Here is a 22,761-nt window from a genome sequence, read left to right as displayed (position 1 = left end):
GTATTTCAGATCCAAACAAGCCATTTCAGACCACATTTATTTCCTCAGTCCCTAGATACAGCATAAGGGGGAAAAAACATAATTAAAGTTTAACATGGAAGAAATAAAACATCAAAGCACAGGCGGTCCCTCGGGTTTAATTTAATAGTTACCCACCCACCAAAAAAAAAGACCCTTCAAAGCGAAAGCAGTGCGCGCAGCTTTTGAAGAGGCCACGCATTCAAAACGCCGAACCCAGCCGCTGGGTCTGGGTCACTCGAGGACAGCAGGAGGCGCGAACACGGACCTTAATGGATGGACACGGGAAGGAGAACCGATGCCGGTCGATCTGCGCAGCATTAAGCTGAACGACCCGTAGAGCCCGCCGCCCCGCCGCACAACGTAACCCGAACTGCGCGAACGGGCTCGTCAGCTGGCCTTTGGGGCCGGGAGGCACAGGCGGAGAGTCTCTGTTGATGACAACAGTAAAAGCCAGACGAGCTTGCGCATATCAGCAGACTTCGGGACTTAATTACTTCCTCCTGGGCTGCAGCTGGGGGAATGCGGCCTGCCTTTCTGACGCTCGCTCCCCAGCGCCCGACCTCTTCTAATGGGGTTTTTAATGGAGCTAAATCGACCGACTCCCGCCGACCGTGACCCCAGAAGGGAGGGGGCCGTCGTCCCGGTCCTCAAGCGCTGTTCTGTTTTGCCTTTTATCTCCTCGTTGTGTGTGAGCAAGCCAGTCGGCTCAGCTCAGGTGCTGTGGTGTTTTTCTGAATGTGTTTATTGCTGTGGTTTGTGCTGCAGTGAGATAAGGAGCAGAACTGCGATCTTGCCATTGAGCCAAGCGAAGGACCACAGATCCTGATTGTTTTGTGTTGTTTTTTTGTGGGTGTGCGGGTTTGAACCATGGGCACCTCTTGATCGGACAGGTTGATCAAGGGCTCTTGCTTTAGCCAAGTTGTGAATCTCCCTCTGCAGCGATAAATCTGATTTAGAGATTTTTGCTCGCTCTCTCGGCTTCAGAGAAAGTAAGGCAACACATTAGCAAACAGGAATTAAAAAAAAGAACTTTCATGCCTTATTTATGTGTGCTGAAAACCACTCCTGTATAGCAGGAGTAATGAATTCCCTTTGAAGACAGACCCAGACTTTCATACCTAAAACTGCTAAGTTCTGGAAGAAGTCGAGTTTCTCACATCTGTAAGATCTCATGAGCCTCCGGCCCCCTCCTCTCCTCTCCTTGATGTTGCCTTGATGTTCTGGGCAGAGATCTCACGGCCTTTTTCTGGAATTGGATTTCCAGGAAAGCCTTACAGCGGATGAGTACATCCTCCGTGCTTGATTATTAGAGAGTGTGAATCTTTTTGTTTAAGAAAGTTTTTTAAAAATGATTTCACTGTTATTTCAAAGCTACTGGTGGATTAGCATCTGTTTAGCAAAGTGGGGGGGAGGGGGTGGTTCATCAGGGCTCCCCTTGCAAGACGTCCCGTTTTGACTGTTGGGACAAATTTCGTAGATTCGGCTGGGTGTCTGCAGCGACGCCCTGAGGGATCTGTGTCTGGCTGCGACAGAGAGCTGTTCGATCAGTATAGATCAATGAGGCATGACCCCCCCCAGGCGCCAGTCCTGGAATGGTACAGTCCCAAAGGCTGTACCTCATGGTGGGAGCAAACATGGTGGCTTCCAGGCCAGCGACTGAGAAGCTTGGGGGTAGAATTTAGCCAGTTGAGATGGCTGTGCAGCCTCCCAACAACCGCAGGCAAGTACTGTCGGCACGTAGCGTGCTGTTATTGTGGGTAGTGTCCTGAAGGTCAAGGAGCTTGATCTCCCCAATAGGCCAGTTGTCCTTTTGGTGAACTCCTGGAGTTTATGAGAGATACGCAATAGGTTTATTCCATGCTGATAATAGAAGAAAGAAAACTAAGAACACTGAAGAAGGCTTCACAGGCTCCTTTGCAGCCTCAGCATGCTGGCCCACCTGAACTACGTTTATAAGTGATGTTAGGACGGTCATTCTAGTCACGCACACATCCGCTCACCTATGTAATGTACATACAGTAAGTGTCGCACCCAGGAGTTCCTCACGTAACCCCCGCCTCCCCATCTACACCCCTGCAGCAGCTCCCTGGCTCAGTCCTCGCTGTCGTGAGGGGCTGGGCTGTCATCCCTCAGCTATGCCAGTCACGCCAGACACCCCGTACGCATGTACCTCCCTGCATTGCAATCATTAGGATCTAACCAAGCTGTTGAAATGACAGATCCGGCATAGTGCCCACAGATGATGGGGGGAAAAAACAAATGGCAAATCCTCTTTCTACAAAAACGCCAACCTGGTGAAAAGAAGCACACGTACCTGTGCTCAGGTGTGCAGTGCGAGAGAGTCCGTTGTGCAGGGGTTCAGTACAGCGGACTCATTAATGCGCACAGCAGCCGCGTGCAGTAAAATCCCACGGGATCTCAAGATTGTACATGTCATGCTGCAGTTACTGAGAACCAGACCATCTTCGTTTTCTTTATGTGCTTTTCAACCGATAAAAACGTTTGACTTTTGGAACAGATTGACATATTTACATCTGATACCACGGTGCAAAATAATGACTGTGGTTTTCTAAAGACATACTTTATAAAGCCTGCTGTAGCTCAGTATGTGTGCCTCGCACAGATTCTTTGGGGAAAACACAAAACAGGTGCAAAATAGACTGTTCAAAGCTTTTTTTTCCCCATGCTAGCATTTCTCCTGCAAGAGATAAGGTAGAAATCCTCACCTTGTTTCACAATACAGCAATTTCCTGTTGGGCTGCAGCTTAATGACAGCAATTAACATAACTATGACAGCAATTACACTGTTTATCTAGCTGATAGTAAAGACAGACAGTCCACATGCAGGGCCTGAATGATGGTGCAGACGGTGCAGTTGTTCTGTGGCTTCTGATATGGAGGAGACCTGTGTACCTTTATTACTCCGAAAGGCTAATAGGACTTTCCCAGCTCAACAACAAAAAACATTGCGACACTCCTTTCTGATACATCAGTTCTGTGGCACAGGGCCGTCGGTCTGTTTATGCAGTGACTCAGTGAAAAGTTTTTGGGATTTACCCACCTTCCCTTCCCCCCATGAAAATACGCAAAGGAAACAGAAAACAGAAACAGTCCACATGGTGCTGTGATCTCAGAGGAAGCTGTATGGGCTTTGCAGGCCTTGGTGGAGGTATAGTGGCCTGGTCTTATCAGTGCTGTCTGGCACTGAAGAGCCTTGCTCAGGCATGGAGGGAGATAACAGAGCCAGTGTCATAAAACAGACCTGTGTTTTGTGTGCCCAGAGTGGGAGCTGCTTCTTCTGTTTTTCATCTCCTGAAAAGAGCCTCTGCCGACCAGTTAAAACTCACCCCTGCAGATAACCGAGGCAACAAAATGGCATTTAGTTCAGCTTGGCCTCCTGTCCCGAATCACCCCAGAGCCTTGTAAACTGAACTGATTAGGTGCCATCGACCCTGCTTCTTGCCTGCCTGTTTATGGCCAGTTCTATTGACAAGGAATGCTTAAGCAATGATTAAAATGTTGTATCCTTTTTTAAAAAAAACACACACAGATAGCCCCAGTGATTCAAGATAGTATTGGTTCAGTGGGAGTTACAGAGAGATAAGAAGGCTGTTTTATTTCCCCTGTTACCACACTTGGTGGATCAGACAGATTTGTGTCCGGAAGGACAATGAGGAAGTGCTTGTTAGCAGTTGTATGGCCTTGGTTATTTATGATAGCTCCAGCTCTGGCGGGGAGCTGATCCAGGTTCCGGCTTCCGTCTCTGGCTGGAGCCGATGCCAGGCTGGGGTGCGGGGCCGGTGTGCCACGTGTTGGGGGAGCAGTGGGTATCGGCAGCCCCCCTGCTTCCCAGAGGAGAAGGGGGTGGCGTGACGACGGGGATCCCTCGCTCCAGCCCCCCGCGGCTGGAAACCATGAGTCACGTTTCCAGAAATACCTGGGCTGCACCAGAAACGGAACTAGGTGCAGTGATTCTGAAACTGCGTGGTCTGTACAGAGGGGCGTGCGGGGAGGCAGCGGCGGGGGGCAAAGGATGTGGGGGGTGAGAGCGTGGGCGACTGCCTTTTCGTAGGAAGTTCGCCGAAGTCACGGGCGCTGGGCTCAGAGCGCGCCTGTCCCCGCGGCGCTGGCAGGATCTCGCAGGCCTTGTGGAGACGGGGGCACACTCCCGATGTTTGCCCCGCTCACTGCTAAAATGCGGCCGCTGTCTGTTTCCACCATGTGCCGCGTTGCTCAGAGCGCCCAGCAGAGCTACGGGTGGGACGGCACCCCCACCTGAAATCTAAACTGTAGAGACCCCTGCTTGGGTGGGGAACTCCCTCTTTCTGATTCCAGGGAGATCCCACGAATGACCGGGCTCAGGTGCTCTCGAGGAGCACGTAACATAACATAACATCACTTTATTAGCCCTATACAATTTTTTGCATTAGGAATTCATCTTTTCACATACCCCAGCTTGCTCTCCATGAGACACAGACACACAGACAGGGAGAGAAGCCTGGGGTCAGAGCACAGGGTCAGCCATTGTACAGCACCCCTGGAACAGTTGGGGTTAAGGGCCTTGCTCAGGGGCCCAATGGAGTAGGATTCCTCTGCCGGCTGTGGGATTTGAACTGGCAACCTTCCCCCCACATGCATAGATCCTTAGCCACAGAGCCACTGCTGCGTTCCGCATGCCCACCGCGTGTAGGGGAAGGGGGGGTTGTACAGACCCCTGGAGACACTCTGTCTCGATGTGCTTTTGGGGGACGAGGCAGCAGGGCGGCTGTGTGCTTGGGCTCAGGCAGCAGACCGGCAGCGCACTTCCAAGGCTGTGCTGGGAGGCACCCTGAGGCGGATGCGAGCATCACACCTTCTGTACAAGTCTCTTCATGCTCCCCCCTGCTGAATGTGTGCCACTCGCGGCTACAGCCAAGAAGAAAAAAAAGCTATTAGTAACCCTGGAAAACATGTGGAAGCTTGCCTGGGGGGATTATAATGGTTTTTTAAAAACATTCTCCCAAAAGAAAAGCCCTGCACAGATGTCTTGTCAGCCAGTCGCCTCATCCAGGAGTGTTGTTCTCAACCCCCAGCAGGGACAGCAGGTCCTTCTCCTGATGCCCCCTCGGGTCTGGCTCCTGCTCGGTGTGTTCGGCCAGTTCGCTTTTGTGCATGACTTGAGTCGTTTTTAATTTCTTTTTTTTTTTCCTGATGCAACCTGCCGGCTCTTGTCGAACAAAGCCCGAGCGTTAATGTCAGCCAGCTGTCGGGAATGATTCACCGGGCTGGGTCTTGGCACGTTTTTTGGGGCATGAAGCAGTCCCCCCCCCCCCCCCCCGCCCCTCCGCCGTGCGAAATGGTCACAGTCCGGCGGACCCTCTCAGACCCTCTCAATCATCGGCTTGTCAAGGACTTGGGACAGAGCGAAGCTGAGCAAGTTGAGCTCAGTTAAAAACGAGGGCTTGGCCCAGTACAGGCCCTGGAAGGCAGCAGGCTGGGTGCTGCTGGTATTATTCCTGCTGCAGATGATGTCCTCCGGGACGCCTTTGTGCGTCTTTGGAAAGTGCGATTGAAAGGGTGGCGTACAGTTCCTGCAGGACTGGATCGGAACTCAGATCCGACCTCCCCTGCTCTCACGTGTGGTCTGCATCTACTTGGGGTCTTTTAGAGTTGATGCTTCGGAGGCGTTTTGTCCCCCCCCTTTGACTTTCTAAAAACATGGACTGCCCGTTATTTGGCATCCCGACGTTTATGTTTACATTTTCTCCCGCTCAAACCGTCTGGAATGTGCAGTTGCTCCTCAGGGCTCGGTGCTTCGGTGGGGGCCCTGCGGGGGGGCGAGAGAGAGGAGCTCCTCCGCGGCTCGGCTGCTGCTGCCCTGGAGCCCCGGGCGCCGCCCGCCTGCGCCGCTAACCGGGCTGGGCATCCACGCGCCGGGCCCCTCACCTGGGCCAGCCCCGGAGACCCCTCTGCTAACACTGCACGGTACAGACGTTCAGCGGGCACTCCAGCATGCCCCCGGAAGGCCGCCTGGCACGGGGACTCTTTCCTCTGTGTGGCTTGAAAGGCCTGTACACAACCCCGCCACAGGACAGCCTGACACGATAGGACCGCCCGCGGCAGAACCGAGCAGGCAGCAACAAAGAAGTGAGCACTGCAGCTCCGTCAGAGGTCCTAGAGCAGCAGCCCGAGGTCTGGAAACCCCCCCCACAACACACACACACTGTGGTCAGCAGTTCGCGTGGTGGCCAGGCAGACAAACGCCAGGCTTTGCTCAGCCTGTGCTCACACAGCCATCCAGGCTACCGGGATTTTCCCTGGCGTAAAAAAAACAAAAAGTTCCCAGGTTTCCAATCTCATCCAACCGCCACGTTATTATTCTCATTTGCACGCAAATTCACGCCCCCCCTGCTGGACAAGCCCGTGAGTCACAGGTCACAGACGAATGTGGGCAGTTATCGCGCTGGGCGTATTCAAAGAGTCACCTGCCTTTTGCTTTCTGTGAATCGTGCTGGTGCCCTTGGCTGCCCTGAGCCAAATCCTAACTCTGGTCTCGTCGGGAAACGTCGTCATGTGGTCACACACCAACCCAGGGAGCTGACACCCGGGGACCACCTGGGGCAGTACTGAATGGACAATAATAATAATTAATTATAATTCCTTACACTTATATAGTGCTTTTCTGGACACTCCACTCAAAGCGCTTTACAGGTAATGGGGACTCCCCTCCACCACCACCAATGTGCAGCATCCACCTGGACAAAAAATCGGAGAAAGCGAAACAGCTGAAAGTTACCGGTAGAGAAAGCGAATCTCTCCTGCACAGAACACCACACAGACCTCCAAAAAATACCCCCAGACAAAGCGCAAGTCAGCAGATTATTTTTACTACGCAAGCAAACACATTAGCTCCTTCAGTTAGAGCTAATTAAGAGCTCAAAGGGTAAGCAGCACAGCACTGAAAGAGCTGTTTCATTGTCTAGGAAAAAAAAACAACAATATCGGATTACAGAGCCTAATGCATTCTTGTAGGGCACCAGTAAATCAATAGAAAGGTTATGTGTGAAAATTGATGGCTAGAATATACTACACTTACTGTAGCTCTCCTTTAAAAGTTAGGACCCCGTACATGCCAAGTGCCTCAGTGTCTGTTGTTATGTGATGAGAACAGAAATAAGGATGTAGCTCTTGAAACGCTAGTACACTGTGCCCGCCCGGCGACGAGACACTGCTACAGTCAGATCAGTCTCTAGAGCTAGAGAGCGGCACTTTCAAAAGCTCTGTTCAGAAGTGTCTCGCAGGGGGATCGCACTGGAGAGGGAGTTTAGGACTGCACTGGGCTCTCTACCGGAAAAATGCCTGCATTTGTGAATGAACTGGATTTATAAACGTGTCACCCGCCAGGATTTTCGGTTTGACTGCATTTTTAATTACATTGTAGCTTTTTTTTTCTAATTCAGTGGCAAGATGCTGGGTGGAAACTTTTGACACCAGAACGCTGTGGTGCAACACAACCACGACACCGCAAAGCAGAGAACAAAGAGGGGCTGGTAGAATTTGGCCTTGTGAATCCTGCCGCCTGGCAAAGGGCTGATATGTATACCCCAGGTGTGGAAAAATGGGATCATTCCAGCTTTCTTGAGGGGGGAGGGGTGTTTCACATTGTCAGGAATGCAGAAGGCTATCGTGGAGACCTCTGACAGGGTCTTGTTTTTTTAAATACTAAAATGGAGTGATGTCATTTTCCATGGGAGAAGAGTGCAGGTTGAACTACTGCAAGCCTCCAGAGAACATGCAAAGCTTTCTGCGCCCAAGAGGCGTAGTGGAATCGGCTGTGGTCTTGACTAGCAAGCAAAATGGTACTTTCTGTTTCAAAATGTACAGAGGCGTAGGTAAAGTCACAAGAACACAAAATGAGGATTGAGAGAGGAACAATTTGTAGTTCTCACTTGCGTCAAGAGGGGTAGAAACGAAGAGACTTCTGGATGGAATTTCCTCAGACAAAGAGAAAACCGACAACAAAAGTTTGTTTTGTTTTGTTGGGTTTTTTTGATGGAGAGACAGTTCATCCATCACGGAGGAGTGGAATATTTCTGGGCAGGACCGGATCTTTGTGCACACGTTCGGAGAAGTCATTTGTGTGGCTGAAAGTGCATGAGCAGGTTTGTTGTGTGTCTGAAGGGGGTGGCTTCGTCAGGGCTTCTACCTGCTGCATAGAAAGTTGTCTGTTCCAATGCGGTCCAACGAGTCACACCTGTTTTGGTAGCAGCTGAGAGAAATGCCTGAGCGAAGAAAAAAAAGAGCCTTTCAACAAATCGCAGCTCGACTTCCTTTTCCTTTAAAGACGATAAACAGCTACACGCAGCCGCACGGCCTGTGATTTTTTCAAACAAGCGTGCAGCTCTTGGCTGGGGTCAACTTCTGAGCGAAAGGAGGTCTTTGTTTTCGCTCACGGCTCAAAGGGTCATAGGAGATGGAGGCGGTTTGCCAGTGGATCACAGGGCATTCGTGCTGGCTGCGTTCAGACTGGATCTAGACGACAGAGTCCTTGCAGGAATCATGACCTGGCATCCCAGCAATCCCCGGGCCAGAGGACAATGTAAGTGCAGAAACAAAAGAGACTCAAAAACATTGTACTTGTGTGCTGGCTGGGCTGGTGTGACAGCACAGTAACATACCGCCGCTTTAAGGCCACATGTGATAAAAATACGACATCGGAGACGAGGCAGGACTGACGGCAGGTGTCGATTCATTTATTTTAGCGGTGGAGGTTTAGCTCCCCGACGAGCAGCAGGTGTTTGCTCTTCAGCAAGAGGGAGGGAGAGGAAGGATTTGAGGAAGATCTGGTTACCTCTTGCTGAAAAGCTCTGGGAGACACGAGCCTCCCTTTGTTGTTGTTGTCTGAACCGCTTACGAGAGGGGGGGTCAGCCGAGCCTCTGTTGTCTGACTAAAGAGTCCCCCCTCTAATTGGGACTTATCGGGTTCTGCTCAAAAGAGCCGGGGATTGGTTTTCACAGCGTGTCAGCGCTTTCTCATTGTCTGTGCACAAAGAATCAGTGCATCATTATTTCCACCGGCGTGGTGTCATCGCCCTGCGCTCGGTGCCATCAGGCTGTCAGGGCTCTATTATCTACATCTGCAGTCTGTGGGTTTTAGTGGTCAAGCCTTTCAAGCAAGAGCTGGCAGGCCCCGCTGTCCATGCAAGGAGAGTACAAGTTCACGTTCCTGAATTTGTACAGCCGTGTTCAGCTGTCGGCTCCTTCTCGCTTGCGGAGATGGGACTTTATGAGGATTCAGGTTATGGCGTGGTGCATTTAGTGTCATATATGCAGTGCTGCATGTGGGAGGGAATTTTTTGGAAAGTGGTTTATATAGTATTCAGTGGTGCAATTATAGGCAGGATTAATTAATTAATAACATCGGGGAGGGGGGTAATTTATTCATGCAGGTCATTGTCAAGTCAAGTTGATTTTTTGTTGCTGCTTCTTTACTGGGATTCGAGAGGACTGTGAAACTCTTAGTTAAAGAAAGAATGGTGTGCGGCTAGCCCAAAGGCGCGAGGTTAAGTTTTACAGAAGTGCAGCCTCTTAAACTTTTACACTGATGACAAGCTAAGATTAGCAGCTTGAAGATGCGATCAGAGCAGGAAGTGCTCTATAAAAAGCCCGATTAGTAATCAAGTAAATAAAGAAGTGTGTGAGTTGCAGGAGTTGCACTTGACTGGGGAAAAGAAGGACTGTCCGTTCTTATGGATCTTACTACACATGCTCCTGAGGAACTCCCAGTGTTAAAAGGCATGTTTAGAATTAAGTCCTCTGCTCAGCATAATGGTAGTCTTTTTGTATTAAATTGGAATACACAATTGTTTTATTTAAGACTCTTGAACACAAATGGACAACCCCCCCACACACACAGATTGCAGTGACTCTCCTGTTTTGGTGGAAGGATTCCTTCTTCCTTTCTGATGCAGCCAGAGCCATCTGAAGCAGAGAACAGTCTTCTCCCCTTCACTGTCGTGCTTGAAATGGAGTTTTGCGGGGTTTTTTGCCTTCCCCAGTATGTTTCCAAACGTGTAAACCAAGGATAAATAGCAGAGCGAGGCTCAAACGCACAACACACAGGGAACAGGAGCTGCTGACCCCTAGAGTCTTCTTTTTTCATTATCCTGCAGCCCAGTACAAATAAGTGTAATAAAAAAATAATAAGGCTGCTGTCGGCGAGGAAGAAAACCGACAGCATTCGTTGTGCGGTGCTGTTTGGTAAGAGCTGGCGCCGCTATGGTTTCTGACGCGTTCGTGTCTTGACAGCCTTGTGGCGGGATGAGCTCTCTGACAGGACAGCTAGCAGCTCCCGCCTGCTCATCTCTTTCTCTCTCTTCCCCCTTTCCGCTGCAAAAACGTTTTGCACTGAGTCTTTCTGCAGTGGGTCTTCAGCCGTGGTCTCTTTTGTGCGCAGGCATGTGGGTGTGGGTGTGTGGACAGCCCTGTTCAACAGGAGGCTGAAGGTCGGCTAGCCAGGCCCGGTGTGGTATTCTGGCCAGCTGACCTTCAGCCAGACTGCAAGGCTGGAAACAAAAAAACAAACACAGAGCTTTAAGGAATAAGACACAGGGGAGCTTGTCTCACACGATGTTCTGCCTCTGCCCTCCTCTGGCTCCTTCACTGGGGACAGACTGAGGTCGCGACACATGCCAGAGAAAAGCACTGAAAACAAAGTGCCCGTTAAGGTTTTGTGGGGAGGCCAAGCGTGATAATGCGCGACCCCTGCTGGCCGGACCAGGTAAATTGTACAAAATTGCACGTAGTAGCTGTGGACTGGAGGAGATGGTGTCCAGTGTCCACAGGTTTTACGGGCTTGGTTGTAAGTGGCGATTAACTCAAACGAGAGGGGGAAATGGTCATTTTTACCACCTAAGCAACTTCCTGCATTAATAAGGAACGCGTGAAAGCTGGAACGGAATGGAAGCAGGACATGGGTGGTGATCCGAATGGACCATCCCTGACTGGACAGCGCCCCAGGGCCCAAAAAAAAGAGTCGGACAATGTCAACAAAGCGGATTCGGCTACGCGAGAAGGTGGCCAGTTTTGATAGGACTCCCTCTGTTAACGGATTTATCTGAATTTATCACGCACGGTCTGTTGATAAGTATTAACACAATACAGTGGGCTGGAAAAATAATGTACTGCTGATGTAGACGCCCTTAAAAGATGCGAGTCTGACGGTTCTACATCCAAAATGCGATCAAACAGAAAAAAAAAAATATTGGCAACGTTGAAGAATGCTTTTCCTTATTTATTCAGTTTTCCCGAGTTTTAGCACACTGTTTTTTTTTTAGGACTTTTAATCTGCCGTTGGACGCAGTTTCTCCAAATCGCGCGAAGCGCGGCTTTGGTGCGCGTCACGAGCCTCAGAAGTCCAGTAATCTTGCTTTACTGTTAACCATTGAATAATTAATTACATTTTCGATTAAAATCTTTCCCTTAACTGGTTTTGTAACTGCGTCAATGGGTCGTCAGTGGCGTGTTTGCGCACCATTCGAGCCGAACGCTGGTGAAGATAAGCCTTTTCGGCAATTTAATAGGTTGCCAAACGAGTGTCTGCTGCTGTCCCCAGACAGTGATTCAGAAGCCTGAGAGGAGGAATGCGCGTTGTAATGCAAGTGCTACTGATATATTCGTATTTACACGCGGCCTATTTGGATTGATTATTCAGTTGTCTATGATTGTAGTTATTTCTAATCTTTCCAGATTTAAGAAATCAGTGGGAAGTAGAACCGAAAAATAAAGTGGAAGAAAACTGACAATCCTAAAATAGAGCTGCTTTGTTTTTGGAGTGTGAATATCGAGGACGCCGGGGGTTTCACAAAGTTAGATAAGCGAAATACAAGAAGGTTTGCTGACGGGGTCATTATTCGTCGTAACCCCTTGAAAAAATAAATTCTGGTCACTGTTGTGTGAGATCGTAGTTTGGTTGTAGTTGGGATTTGACGAACATGAAGCGAGAATATGAGAAATATGACACGTTACGCTGACCCAAGTTATCACCTGAATACCGTCAGTCTCGAATGTGCTCCAGTACTATTTTCTGGTTGCGCACAGTAACGCTGTGCGCACAATCCTCCTGTCTGTGTTTCGAATATCAAAATTAAGTACAATTCTGTTGAATATAGGTTTTATTTTTCATTTCCGTTCTCTGTATTTTATTCATATTTGTTTTCTGCAACGTAGTGATATAAAGATATTTTTATTTGACAGTTTTGGCCACATCTCCTGTAGTCTTAAAGAATTGTGTTGCCACAATGTTGTTTCAGGGTAGCTGTAATAATTCCAACAATAAACATTTATGACGCTGAATAAAACCAGTGATGACGTGATTTTCTACCACTTTTTTTCTGAGTAAGACTCGTCCTTAGAATCAATCTGATTCACTAATACTGGGGAAAAACCCAACAGTCTGTCTGTCTATCACTTCATTTTCATCCAATGTCTCACCTTACTTATCTGCACTAATTCTGAAACAGCTCGCCTACCCTTTTCTCAAAACAACCCCTTTTTATTGCCTTTTCATTGCACAAGTTATTTTTTTCTTTTCTTCATTGAAAAGGTTAAATCAGTCCCCGTGATCGAAGAGGTTCCATCTGAGTAGGCTCACTGGAAAAACAAGGTTTCTATCAAATGGATTGAAGTTAGGATTTTTTTTTTACTATTTTACTTTTTTGAGAAGTGATTTTGACATGGCAAAAGAAACATGTGCACCATCTTCAACAAGTTCTTGCACACCAGCTGCAAAACACACGTGCAAAAGCTCACAGTGGCTTAATTTATCTGTACTATATAGGTAAGCTATTTCCCTTACAGACTCACATTGACTTACTGTGCACAAGCTCTTTCTCGGTTCTCACTTTTACAGCTGGGCAGACTGAAGCAATGTACCCCACTCAAGGTACAACAGGAGTGTCTACAGCATGGACTCAAAGCCACAACCTGTGAGTCATGAGTCCAGAGACTCTGCTACACTGCCCCTGTATATAATAAATCTAGGGACTTATAGGTCCATCATAAACCTAAAAATAAATTATAAACTGGGTAGACTAGGAAAAAAAAATCCATCCTTCTGAAGCATCTTACAGTAGAGCTGAAACTTGAAGTCCTGATTTTCTAAGCATTTTGATTGTTGCAGTCCTTGAAAGCACCTATATATTAATGTGTTAAGGTGTTGAAAAAAATCAAATACATTTCAGTGTTTCTAAAATAGCAGAAACATGGGGGCAAGATGGCACAGGGGTTAGCATTCCTGTCCTCACAGCCCTGGGGCCCTGGGTTCAATTCCAGACCTGGGGTGCTGTCTGTGTAGAGTCTGCATGATCTCGCTGTGTTTGTGTGGATGACATCTGGCTGCAAGAAGCAGTTTGAAGATGGATGGATGGATAATAGGAACATAAGAGTCACTTGATTCATTGTTTCAAACTCTGCTTTGGTGCTGTATGTCCTTTATGAGATGACTCCAGCACTGTTGCTATGAGCGCTGAGTGCAGCCTGTTTCAATGTCCAATCCAAGGACATGCGATTGTTCTGTATCCTTTGGGATTGTGAATTTCTGTCGGGCAGTGGTTTGTCAGATGTGTATGAAACACAATCTTATAATAATCATCATCATCAACAAGCCAGGTTCAGACGCATTAGCAGACGTGCCTTAAATAGTTTGAAGGTGCCGTTCATACCAGTACCTCGGGTGAACTTGGGGACAGGCACTGCATGCCATGCAGCTCAGTGCACAGTGTTTGCGATCGCCTTCGCCCTTGATGGCGACAGTTCTGAAGTGGTTGAGGAGACCCGGACCAGGTGACGTCGTGGTAGAGGCGTCAGTGGTAGGATCTGCCCCTCTGGACAGGGGGAAATCCATAAGGCACAGAATCCTAAAGCCACTGCCACAGAGCTGCCAGGGGCGTCAGAACCTGTGTTTCTGGGCCCTCCGGGGCCGATCTGCAGAACTGTATGGTTTCCTCTTTCTCTCTGCGAGACCGCTGTTTGGCCTGAGCTCCGCACAACAGCACACACCTCCGAGGCTCCCCTCCTCTCCCCCCTCAGCCACGCCGTCCCGACTCTCTTCCTCTGCACTAATTATAGAAGGGGCTCTTGCACCGCAGCAGTGCCACAGGCTTGGACCCGTGATTCGGAGGTTCTGGATCAGAACGGGCCTTCTTCCATTATCCCTGGCGCAGGTGGAACTGGTAGAGCTGGGGCTTGGACCCGAGGTCAGCGCTGTCTGTAGAACTAGTCCTCCAGGTTTTAGTGACATTAGGAATTCCGTGACGACAAGAACTCAAACTCCAGGAGATGTCTCCTCCGGCTTCCCTGGGCTGCAGGGGCCCAGTCCGACTCGGCCCGTTCTATAACCGGCCTACGAACGGGAGTAGAATGCAGTGCATGTTGGGATGTATAGTATTTTAAGATCTAAAAAATCCTTTTGATCTGGAGGAAGAATGAAACCTCTTCCAAGTTTTGATCTCGGGGGAACAATGTAATGCACCAACTTTTGTGACTTTGAAATGCAATTCTGTGTTCATATTAATCGGGGGTGGTGTGCAGCTCGAAACCCCCGATAGCCGCAGAATAAAATTCTGGCGCTCAAAAAAAGAAAAGCAGAATTCCAAAGAAGTGGCCTGATTCAGGGTTGCACTGCATAAGCAGGTCGTTTTGTCACTTGCCGAAGACTGAGAACAGATTGTGATGTTGAAGGCCCTGGGGCTGATCCCGTGTAGTGTATTTTGTAATTCACCCACAAATATGAAGCACACCTGCAGTGAGAGGGAATGTGCTCACAAAAGCCTCTTTGACTGTCACTGACACAGCGGAACAGAGGCTGGCCTCTGTGCTATGCAGTGCGGTCTGGCTTGAACCCGAGGTCAGCGCTGTCTGTAGAACTAGTCCTCCAGGTTTAGCGACAGTAGGAATTCCGTGACGACAAGACACCAGAATTCCAGGAGACGTCACCTCTGGCTAACCTGGGCTGCAGGCTGTCAGCTTCCAGGAAAACTACACCAGAACCCAGAAGAGCTACAAAGAAAAAAAGTAAACTTCCCTGTGGTTGTCTAGGAAGACGGTTAACTGTGGTTAGCTGTTCGTTGGCAGCTGATCTTCTTTGTTCTCTTGTTTTGTATTCCCAAGAGCCTAAGATTACCATTTCAAATGTTTTTTTTAATTATCCCAGCTGAACACAACGGTACCTGTTTGAAACTGATTTGCATGGTCTAACAGCTAAGCTGACTCGTGCCAGCAAAGTCTGCACTAAGGCAATGAGTCGCCGTTGCAAACACGGGAGCACAGGTGTAGATCGGGAATGATTCAGCACCACTTCTTCTTATTGTCTTATTCAATTCACATCACTCTGGAGAAATGATGCCCAGGGACAAGGTGATGTGGGAAGAATGCAGGGGGGTTCATCTGCGTTTAAAAGAGCAGGACCCTATTGTGAAGCAATATGCTTGGGACACAAGCACAGGCACGAAAGGGAGCTGACACTAACACTACAGGTTCCGTGCTACAGGCTCCAGGAGTGTCGCGTGGCAGCAAAAAGAACATTTTACAGATGAGATATTCAGAGGCAGTCATCTCTGAGGATTGAGAGAAGATCAATTGTTTGATGTTAGTGAGAGAGCTACTCAACAGCAATAGCCACAAAGCCATTGTTCTGACTGGTGTGAAGCTAGCGCCGCAGTTTCCGTATGTCTCAGATTCTAGCTGTGCAGCAAGAGAACATAATTCTGCTGATATTAGTTTTGACTCCCTTTCTTACATAAAGCTGTAAATCCAGGGTCAGTACTGGGATGGGAGACATCCACGGAGGACCTACACCATTACTGTTGGAATTTCATTGCAGCTTATTATATACTGATGGACAAAAGAAATGCAACATTTTCTGGAATGAGAATACTACAGTTATAGCTTATGTACTTTCACAAAAAGTTGTCAATTTGCTTTAAGCCTTCTGACCACCAATACAGCTTGTGCAGTGAGGCATTGCAACTTGCCAATCACACGAAAGCTCGTTAGGTAAAAGTGCACCTGCATAGGTCCAGGTAGAACAATGCCTGATCAGGTCACATTTAAAAAGGCCTTAATTCAAAGCTTAGGTCACTGCAAGAAAAAGGCCTCACTTAGTCAGTTTTGTGTACTTTCCATAATGTCTCCAGTGTCACCAGAACCAAGGGAGAGGGCCATTGAAATGCTGCAGGCAGGCGTGTCATGTGCCAGCGTTGCTAGACACTATGGAGTATGCCGGTCCACTGTGTCCCGACTGCAGAGAAGGTTTCAGCAGACCGGCAGGACAGATGACAGTCCAAGATTCGGTCGCCCTCGAGTGACCACACCAGAGCAGGACTGAGACATCAGACTGGTCCATCTGAGAGATCTTTTCAGATCTGCCACCCGTACTGCTGCTGAAACTGCTGGCAGACACAATGTCCACATCAGCGACAGGACAGTGAGGCTCCATGCTCCTGGCCTTAGAGCAAGGCGACGTGTCAGAGGCCCTCTGCTCTCACCTCCTAGACGCCACACCCGACTGGCTTGGGCCAGACAGAGGCCGCGATGGACTCGTCAGCAGTGGCATCAGGTCCTCTTCACAGATGAGTCGCTCTTCAGCCTTTTCCACTCGGACAGGAGGGCCCGAGTGTGGAGTGTTTTCATTTGAATAGCTGTAAATTCAATATTCAATTGTTAGGTTGCGGAATGTCTCTTTGTGTTTGGGTATCTTTGTGTTTCTTGTTTCTATTAAATGACAAGGCATGCCTTTTAAAATGAGTTAGACTGCATTTCAAAGACTTCCAACTTAGTTTCGGTATGCGTCAACAGATTAAGGGAGTACTCTCCTTTTAGTGGAGAGCAGTGAGCTACCTTTGAGTTGCTCTTTGACAGGTTGGTTTGTTTTTTTTCTGCTTTTATTTTATGATGTTTATTTGGAGAAATAGCCCTCTCTGCTGCACTGCGTGCAAGAAGAGACACCTGGATTTGTTCCATTGAGGCTTTGCGTACAGCTGTATAACAGCCCTTGGGCGCGGCAGATTGTATGAACTGTTAATGTGGGAGAGCTCTTGGTATGGCTGACATAAGGAAGTACAATGTGGGTCAGTTAGCAGGCTGCCTAATCTGAAAAAAAAGTTTGTGGTTTCTGAAGGGGAAGAGAAAAAATACGTTGTAGAATATATTACTGATCTACACGTAAAGACAGGAAAAGCAATCGTGGCTCTGTCTGTGCACGCTAGGGAACATTGGTGTCAAATATGGATCTCTTCTCCTTAATTAGGACCTTGACTTAAACAGTAACGGAAATAAATATTATAAATGTTGCCTCAATTAGGGTGTGGAGCTAAATGCAAAAAATGAAACACGGATATCTCCAACTTGGTTGTTGAATAAAGTATTTATTAATTAACTTGGAATAATCTGTCCTTTGACTAGGGCATTGAATTAGCTAATAAGCAGAAATAATTACCAATGCCCCCTAAGCTCTTGATTTAAACATATGACATTTAATTTAAAAAGTACTTCATGTAGTGTCATTACATCATAGAAAAACAGCTGCTTTGTGCAAGACTTCAGGCTTCAGGACTATATGCATTGTTTGAATCCACTAATAAACTATTTTCTAACAGCCATAAAAAATAATATTTATATCAGACCATTACTTATTTTTCAAAACATTACCATGTTTTTCCAACTTCTTCTCCTATATCAGGTTCCATTAGTATTTATCCATATCTTAGTATTAGTAAAGATAAATCAGCATTTATTTATATATATATATGGAATAGTATTTATCCATACCTCCAGACCAGCATGATATTTCTGTGTTATTGTTAGTGTCACAAGGAATTTCCAATTAGATCAGGGAAGTCCACTGTAGTAACTAGGACAACTTAGTGAAATAATCCAGTGAAAATATCTAGATATTTCACTAAAATATTAAGATATTGTATATATTTAGAATTTTTAGATATATTAATAAAATAGCTAAATATAGATGTATTATATGTGAATGTCGAAGCAGATAAAAAAATTAATGATCAGAAAGCCTCTTATTTTTATTACTCTAAATGCAAAGCAGTTTAAATATGAATTGCTGCTATACATTTAAAATTTTAAACATCCTATTTTTTGTAATGGACCATTCTTCAGACAAATTCTGTTCACCCTTTACAGCTTACTTAGAAATTAAAAAAATTAAATTTAACTTAAAAACGTGAAAAGCTGCAGCATGTTTGCGTACACAATGTCTAAACTCAACCGCTTCGTATCTAAATTCTTTTCTCAGACTTTTTGGCAATGAGGGTCTGGGTTACGTTTCCTTTGACTGAGGAAAATGGGGAGAAAATCTTCCCCCTTCTGGTTTTATTGATAACGAAGCACTTCCATGGTTGTTTATTCAGTAACTCTGACAACACAGAATTGTCTATATGCTTGGTATATCCTTGGAAATTTGGGACCTATAAGATAATCTTTGAGAAGTCACAAGCAGCTCTCTAAGTGACAGCCTGCCTCTCTGAATGGGGAAAAGGCTGGAATACGGCCGGACCTAATCCGAGTTCAATGTGGATATGGCACCAGCCCTCTGCTGCTGTGCTCCTGGGACCCCTGGACTCTTGGCTGGAAGGTTAACAATGAGTCAGGATGCAAGAACGAAAAACAGACACAGACACATAGAAGTGAACTGATTAAAATGCCAGCACATTCCATTCCCTTTATCCCAGCACACCCCCTTCCCTTATCCAAAAAGAAATAAAAAGTTAACACCTTTTCTTAACCCAAGTGTTCTTTTGCGGGAGGGGAGAGGGTTCGCTCTTAAGAGAAGCATGATGTTTAGTGTTGCTAAAGGGGGTGGGGGATCATGATTGTGAAAATTGCTCACGTTTGAAACAATGGAGACGCATGTGTCAGAAATTCTGAAAAGGGATAATGGAATGACCTTGCGCAATAAGGCGACTGTTGCTGAGTTCTTCTGACAGACGAATACTGATAGGCAATCACTACCGCCAGCTTCGTCAGATGCTTTGCATTTTTGCAACGGCTGAGTTTTCTGTGACTGTCGGGGCTGTCGGCAGCACCGCTTAGGAAAGAGCTCTGCTGTCGCTCTCTTTGTGTCAACAAGCTCTGTGCTTGTTTTACAGATCCAGCCTGTTGTATGCCACTGTAGGAGCCAGGCCTAAGGTTTTATGCTTATGTGCTGTGAAGGCTGGTAAAGGACAGAGGCCAAACATTATGAGACTGGCAGTGGAAAATGTAGCAAAGTCGCAGACAATTAAGTGAAGGCAACTGCAGTCTAAAGTGCTAAATATGGTGTCCTGTGAGGATGGTACCGTACTGATTTGTGCTACACTTTCCAATGGAAAACCGCACTGATTTTCTTTTCCTTCTTTGTGGTCAGAGATGAGGTGTTTGCAACCTGCGTTGCAGTAAACTAATATTGCAAAGCCTGAGAGCAAGGTGTTCTGGGATTGCTCACGCCAAGCAGGCGTTTATGACTGGTTTCAGAAACACCATCAGATTGAGCAGACGTATCTGCTGAAGAGGAAGGCCTTTTCATCAAAGTCAATCGACGATATGCCTTTAGCAGCAAAGATGCAGCACCCTCACTGACTAGGCAGCTAATTATCGTCAATCCACCACGCATATTTTTATCAATATTGTCATTTTCATAGCTGATATCTCAGCCTGCTCTGTGCTTTTATATCTAGCTGATGAAAGTGGAGATGTTTTTCTGACGAAAAAAAGTATGATAATTTTGATGATAATTATGATCATTTTCTTTAACCGTGTGTAATGCAGCATTGACTGGGGCTTTAGTGCAGATTCTTCTATAGAAATATTAGATAATTCACTGGCTAGCTCAAGACGCGTGGGAACTGCAATGCAGTAGGCGTGACAATATTTTATCTTGATGTGCATTTCACCACCACCTCCTGGCAAACTAAACTCATCCTCAGGAAGCCCAGCAACCACGTCTGGCCACATGCTGCCTACCTACCAAAGCTCACACGCCAAGCCCACACCTTGGAATCTCGTCGCTTAAAACAGTGCATCGCCTGTCTGAAAACTCCCCAGCTGTTCGGATTCGCGTGCAACTGTGTCTTGCAAAGTCTTGCAGGCGGGCTGGGCTGCAGGGCTCAGTTCACTCCGAGTGGGTGGTTGTACCAGTGCTGTGGTTAGGCTACCGCTCCAGACCCAGAGCTTTGAGGTGTCCATCACCTCATGATTTCCTAAAGGCCCTCTGTGTCCAACGGTACTTGGAAAGATTTTTTCCACAGGATAATACTCTGGATTTGGGTGCCAGACCTGTTTCCCGTCCAGGATTCTAGTAGCCAAGCACTGCAGCTACAGTGACAGGTGTAGCCCACCTTGTGCGGTGGTGTTATACTCCATCCCTGTTGGGGCGGGGGCTGGGGGGCTACGGTCCGGCAGTTACAACAGATCTCTTTAAAGTACCATGAGCTCTAAAACTGGGGCTAAAGGGTTGAACTGGTTTAATCTGGCAAACAGTGAGCTCAGCTGGAATGAAACCTCCAAAACAATGTGTTTGCAATTTATGTATTTTTTGTGGTGAAGTGTTATATGCTATTTTCAAGAGAAGAAGAAAAAACTCAAGAGGAAGCCTTCACAAGAAGCATTTCACAATTAGGCTGAGTGCCATGTGAATCTAATTCTTCGCTCCACATTGCGTGCCAGTGTGGGCAACCACTTTCAATTCACCACAAGCTACGTACGCACATATTTACACCTATGAATGCACGGACCGTATAGCACCTTCAGCTGTGCAGCGATCTGCGAAACAGCCATCCTTTTAGGGAGGAAAAAAAATAATTCTGCCACGTTTTCACTTTGTTCATTTCATCCCAGAAAGCGCTTACTCAATCTCATCAGTAAATGTCTGCTCCGAGCCAGAAAAAAGGGATTTTATATCCCCGGCGTGTGCTTTTGAACAAAATAGAGAAGACTGCATCAACTGTGGCTATGGCGCTGGGAGGCTAAATAAGCATTCCGGCACAAATGAGTCTTAAAATAACATTTCGTGCTGTGTCCTCCACTGTACACTCCCACCTCCAAGTATTTATCAAGCCAAGGTCACCCTCTGGCCATACTGTTAAAAGATCACGCATAAAGCAGTATTGTTATCTCTTGTGGTTGAATCAATAAATTACGTGGCCTTTGCATGATTATGGTTCACTATTGCATGATATTTTTTAATCTGAAGCCTCACCTCTAGTTTGCATTTTTAGCATAGCGTTCCTAACAAATGGCTCTCGATGGGCAAAGTTCTGTTATCAAGCTTTATTATAGTAACATGAACTTGAGTTCATGAATTACGGGTAACTCTGTATGAAGAATTAGTTTGAAATGACCATTTTTTTCCTGTGACCCGAGAATAGATCCCGATTTGACTGTTTGACTGGGCACACTACAGTAAATCCTGTTGAATCTCTGTTGCTCTACACGAGACAAAGCTATCGCGAAATGATGTACGTGGGCTACTCAGATCATCACACGACATTCGAAAATGCTCTTAAAGGCTTTTTTCAGGGGGCAGCTTCACATAATCACAACGTGCAACAATGTGTTTCAGAACCAAGAGCTGTATATACACGTTTCTAAGGGAAGTCTCTGAGCCCTTCTGGGGCTGAGCTATTTTTGGAGGCAGTAACGTGTCTATTCAGCACAATAAGCTCTTGGAAAAGAGGGTCTGGGATTGCAAAGTTTCTGTTCTGCTAGATGAGGGCATTGTGAAAGCAAAACTTTACGCCCACATGTCTGCTTTCGTTCATGACAAGAGTCTAACTGTACATTTGTGGCTGTGCTTCTCTGTTCAGATCAAACATCACATAAATCACAACCCCTGAAAACAAAGGTAAAATAATCTTTGACAGATTCTTTAATTGATTTAGAGAGGTTATGTAGGAGGTGGTGGGGATGTACACATCTCAAGATCCAGCATCCTACACGGTGAAAAGTTTAAGTTAGCAAAATGGTTGTATCCACATTTCCATTTAAACTTCCCTTTTTAAATGCTAAGATAATAACATCTGGTGTTTTACTCACAAGTCTTAATGTCCTCGGATACATACATTAAGGACCCAAGCTTTTTTTTTGTCTTGACTTCTGAGAACAAGCCTGAACATTCATTTACTGGAGCACCAAGAGAAAACCCCAGCTGAACACGGAGTGAGCAAGCAAACTCCACACAGACAGGTGGTCCCAGCTGGGACTGATCCCAGAAACTGTTCGGCAGCAGAATAAAGTGAATCTGACTGCTCCAAGCTGTCCCCAGCAGAAAAAGCTGTAATTCTGGTAAACAGAGCTGTTTGAAATGTGTACTATTTAGCATGTGAGGTTGTACATGCCTTAATTTTTACAGAAATGCAGAACTGCCCCATGTGTCTTTAATAACGGAATGTTCCCAGAATCTTATCAGTAGGATTCCATAATGCACGTGACAGAGAACACATACTATAGTATACTGCGTTCTCATTGCGTATGTACACACTGCAGGGCCCAGAGTTTGAAACCCCCGTTATCTGCAGTAAGGGTATTGCCATCACAGCATCGTTTATCAGCATTTAAATACAACACGTGACTTCACATAAAAGGCTATGTGAGAATGCTTCAGCAATCTGCAACCACTTGCCCGATATTTTTCAAACATTTTGTTCACGCGATCGTGATGTGGTGTTAGCTTGGCAGGATGCTCTTGCTGGTAATTGAACAGACTTC

At 46.8% G+C, this 22,761-nt stretch overlaps 1 protein-coding gene across 3 annotated transcripts in view; it reads left to right on the top strand.

The window, feature by feature from the left end:
• Positions 1-22,761, top strand: part of s1pr2 (sphingosine-1-phosphate receptor 2) — a 43,513-nt gene that overhangs the window by 14,458 nt on the left and 6,294 nt on the right. Inside the window, exon 1 of one of the 3 annotated variants that reach the window (XM_015349131.2) lies at positions 7,215-8,599. The exons of 1 other annotated variant lie outside the window; for it this stretch is intronic. The gene's annotated coding sequence lies outside the window, so the exon portion shown is untranslated. Of the gene's footprint in view, positions 1-7,214; positions 8,600-22,218; positions 22,240-22,761 lie in introns of those variants that run through there. One more of the 3 variants, XM_069195788.1, reaches the window with a different exon arrangement.

The sequence above is a fragment of the Lepisosteus oculatus genome, chromosome 11, assembly GCF_040954835.1.
Source record: "Lepisosteus oculatus isolate fLepOcu1 chromosome 11, fLepOcu1.hap2, whole genome shotgun sequence".
Lineage (NCBI taxonomy): Eukaryota > Metazoa > Chordata > Actinopteri > Semionotiformes > Lepisosteidae > Lepisosteus > Lepisosteus oculatus.
This window is presented reverse-complemented; position numbering and strand designations above follow the sequence as displayed.